The sequence below is a fragment of the Trichosurus vulpecula genome, chromosome 9, assembly GCF_011100635.1.
Source record: "Trichosurus vulpecula isolate mTriVul1 chromosome 9, mTriVul1.pri, whole genome shotgun sequence".
NCBI lineage: Eukaryota > Metazoa > Chordata > Mammalia > Diprotodontia > Phalangeridae > Trichosurus > Trichosurus vulpecula.
This window is the reverse complement of record NC_050581.1, coordinates 73741777-73746685: the sequence shown is the minus strand read 5'-3', so window position 1 is coordinate 73746685 and position 4909 is coordinate 73741777.

Below are 4909 nucleotides of genomic sequence, written 5' to 3'. Positions count from 1 at the left end.
GCGATATAAGCCTCAGAATTACTTTAATTTGCAATTATCTTATTTGGGGATTTGGAGCATGTTTTCAAATAATCTTACGTAGTTGGAATTTTTTTTTGAAAACTTTTTATATCTTTAGACCACTTAATTGGAGAATTTATACTACTTTCCAAATGGGGAAAACTATTTGTTCATATCCTTTGATAGTTTATCAGATTGAAAATAGCTCTTTGGCTTACATAGGGAATCAACACAAACACACATCTTGTATAATAAACTTCTCAGAGAGAGCTTCCTCATCTGGTAGTTCCTTACATCAATTTGATCACAGGTCCTATCCCTATCCTTCACAGATTTTTTTTATTCATTGTGTTTAGTGTGAATTATTTTCCTAAATCACAGTTTATTAATTGATGTCCATTTATTTTATTTATGTTTAGTCCATAGATCCAACATGGTACCTGTATCTCTCATCTTTCTCTCTAGGCTGGCTTACTTCCCCTCCCTTTACTCTTGCTGGCATATCATAGGGAGAGGAATAGGCTACCAAGGTTTGGTGGTGGTGATCATAGCTGCCACACACAGGTATAATTAAAATTTTCAGAGTCCCTGAGATAATCTTGTTGTAGAAGATATACTCTTACTACTCACCATTGAGCCCTCAATGTTGTGTTTCACATTTTCACAAAATCAGTCACAATAACACTATTGACTCAAAATATTAAAGTCTTACTAAGTGATAAGACAAAAAGAATGATGACATTTACTCGTTAGAAGACAAAAGCTAAAATATTCAGAACATAACATTTACTCAATAAAAGGAAGAAAGTAGGATCAAAATGCAACAATCCTTCCATAAAGCCAGATCACAGTTTTAGACAACTACACAGTGTCCATTGTAGGAAAGAGCAGTGTGGAGAGGGAGTGAACACATGTTTACAGAAACTTAGTAGTGAATCACATGAATAAGGGCATATGCCCATGGCAACTCACAATATGAACCTCTGAAGCCTTGGCAGGTCCTTATTCTTTTTAGGAAACAATCCACACAATCTGGAACCTGCTAGGCAAAACCAGTCATCTGCTATCTTCTCCCTTCCTAGTCCTCAAAGGTCTCCTCCTAGGAAAAGCTGATTCTGTGTTTCAGTTGGGTCTTTAAAGTGGTGTCATGCTCTTTTAATGTACCTTTGACAGGACTCTGGAATCTTTCCAGTTCCAGGAGCCAAGATAGCGGAGTAAGCAGTAAATTGCTGTAATTTTACCATATTCACCTCCAAACAACTATAAAAAATCACAAATCCTGGAATGGCACAACCAGCAAAAAGGCAGGGTGAAACAATATTTTAGTCCAAGAAAACTTGGAAAATTGGCAAGAAAGGTCCATCTCAGGTAAAAGAGAAGTACATTTCAGGACACGAAGCATCCCAGCAAAACAACAGCAAGCCTTGCCTCAGCAAGCCAGTGAGAGATCCTGAGCCTCAGTGGGGTGGAATAGGCAAACACCAACACTAGGAGCTCCCACATGATTTAGCGTAGCCCTGGGCAAACAGGCTTCCTCCAGAGGCCAGATCTCCAAATGCTTCAGCACAGCCCAGGGCAAACAGGCATCTTTTGGTGGGCGGACCTCCATATGCTTCAGTGTAGACCTGAAGAAAACACAGAAACACCCCCACCATCTTCAGTACACAACAGGCACCAGCATTAGGACCCTAGCTCAGCACCAGGTAAACTGCTAGACCCCTACAGCCTCCAGCAGTACCAGCCAACCTCTACCTCACCCTCCTCAGCACAGCATCAGGCACTAACAAGGCTTCCCCTGGGAGCCTCAGGGCAGCATCAGCACAGTACCAGGTAAACAGCCAGAACCTGCAGCCACTAGCACAAGAAGCTAGAGATGCAGCAAACCCCTTCCACCCTGGGAGCAGACCTCAAATTTAAAAGAAAGGAAAAAGGCAAAAAAAAGATGAACAAAAAAACAACCAGAAAAGAATGTGACCATAGAAAGTTGTTATGGTGAAAGGGAAGACCAACACACAAATTCAGAAGAGGACAACAATATCAACACACTTATGGGAAAAACCCCAAAGAAAAATAGGAAGAAGTGGTCTCAAGTCTAGAAAGAACTCATGAAAGAGTTAAAAAAGGAGCTTAAAATCATATAAGAGGGAGAAGAAAAAATGGGAAAAGAAATGAGAATGATGCAAGAGTCAACATCTTTGAAAACAGCTTAAAAAGTAGAATTGGCCAAATGGAAAAGCAAGTACAAAAATGAATTGTGAAAGTACAAAAAACTAATTGAAAATCAAAAACTAACTTAAAAGTTAGAATTAAGCAAGTGTAAGCTAATTACTCTATAAGACACCAAGAATAAATCAAACAAATTCAAAAGAATAAAAGAAATGGAAGAAAATGTAAAACACCTTATAGGAAAGACAACTGACCTGGAAAATAGATCCAGGAAAGACAATATCAGAAGCACTGGACTGCCTGAAAGTCATAATCAAAAGGAGGACTTGGACAACATCTTTCAAGAAATTGCCAAGGAAAACTGCCCTGAAAATGTCCTGAAACCAGAGGTCAAAATAGGTATCGAAAGAATCCACCAATCACCTCAGAAAAGAGATCCCAAAATAAAAATTCCAATGAACATCACAGTCAATTTTCAGAACTATCAGGGCAAGGAAAAAAATATTACCAATGACCAGAAAGAAACAATTCGAATATTGGGGAGTCACAATCAGGATTACACAGGGCTTGGCAGATGTAATGTTAAAGGATTGGAGATCATGGAACATGATGTTCTAGAAGGCAAAGGAACTAGGACTACACTCAAGAATCACTTACTCATCAAAATTAAGCATAATGCATCAAAATTGTCAATCAAAGACAGTAATCTGAAAGATGTGTTACTATTTTGAAAAAAAATATATAGCATTGCATTTTCAATGAGAAGCAGTTCATTTAAGTCTAAGATATGCCAAGTTAATCAGGGCTATAAAGGTGTTTCCCTTCTCAATCATAGAAGACAATCAAGGGGGACAACACTGGCAACCATAAGAGGTTTCATCTCTTTTAGGGGATAGATAGTGCCAAAGGGCAATAGGCCTGGATATCTCTTCAAAAAACAGAGGATGCCACTTCTCTCTAGCAGTTATAATGCTTCTGTCAAATCAAACAACTCCCCGACATCCTCAGAGCTGACCTGTCAGCCATGCTAGGCTTCTCTCAGATTCAGGATTCTGTCTTCTCTAAGTCTCTCCTTAACTTCTTTGTCTTCTATCCCTGTATTCTTCTGACTCCTCTTGTACTCAGCTTCTTTCCCTATCCCCTAAAGCTACTAATGCCTCATTGTGTTTAATGACTCATCTCTACCCTCTGATGTGAAACCAAAAAAAAGTCCACCAGTCGGAAATGACCCCAACAGTTTCCTATATAATCTTCCCATGGTTCTCAGACAGTTGTTTGACTTACAGTTCTTCAGTTATATCTCCTTGGAAGCAATCTGAAAACAAGCTATCTGGAAACGAACTGATGAACAAAAATACCTCGTACACATCCCCATCTCTATTCAAGCCTTTTGCCTCTGGGAAAGTCCCTTCAGAAACGTATGTGATTCTTTTCAAGCACTTTAACCTAATGAACCATTTCTTCTCAAGCTTCCAAAATCGATGTTCTTTTTTCCTGCTTTCAGCAACCCAAATGTCCAGATTAAGGTGGGAAACAAAATGGCAGTACCTCACATGTGCTAAACGTTTTTTTATGCACTCAGATTTTTGACATTTTATTTATTCTTGATAAAGTTGTGAGATCTCTTTGGGATCACTGCTTTGTTTTCTAAATACTTACTAACAATATCTTTAATCAGTGCTAGAATCTTGCCAGGGATGTGTCAAAATTTGATATCCTGTAATCTACAGATTTTATTCTGTTTCCTTTTTTTTCTTCTGAAGATTAGGGTATATTTACCCTGCTCCAGCCCAATGGAACTTTTTCCATTCTCCATGATTTTTCAAATATCACTGACAGTGACTCAGAAATTGCACACCCACTAATTCTTTCATTATCCAAGGAGGGACTTCATTTGAGGCTGGGAACTTGAATTCGTCAAGGGCAACTAGGTGCTCAATTTTTATCTCCTTACTTATCCTCAGTATCAACTCCCTATTAGTCATTTTCATTCTGTACTTTCCAGTCCAAAGGTCATTTTCTTTGCCTGAGAAAACAAACGAGGATTTAGCAGCTCTATCTATATATCTTCATTTATCAGCTTCTCGTTTTCTCTAATAATAGGTTAGCATTGACATTGCAGTTTAAAGTTTGAAAAACTTCAAATGTTATTCCACTTGAGCCTTACAGTAAATTTGTGCTATTATCTATGTGCTATTAATGGAATCCTAGCCACTGCTTCCAGACCTAATATCCCAACTTCCTCATATGTCTCACTGCCTCACTAGAACAACAAGTGTGCCCATGTTCTCAACCACAGCATCCATAAAATCTCAGACAGGACCACAATAGCCAGCCCATTCATCTACTCTCAGACAGAGCACAATAGTCAGTCAATCCAATAGCAGCACCAACAGGATACTGAGCAGGATGCTTGACCACTAAATCACAGAAGGGGCTATCCCTAAGTAGGTGCCTGTGCAATAACAGCACAGAATTGTCTGTAGGTGAACTTATGATGTATAGAAGGTTATTATAAAATCATTATCATACAATAATACCTTACAGTAGGCTTTTCTGTATGCATTATGGGTAGCCACATACAAAGTTCCGCCAAGGTGAGGACCCTTCTTCATTTTAGCAATATTCATATATTTTATAATTCATATTTATACATTCTGTTACATAATAGCATCTTTTGCTTCATAAAAATCCCTGTCTTGCTTTACTAGTTGCTAGTTCCTCTAAAGAGCTTAGACCACTT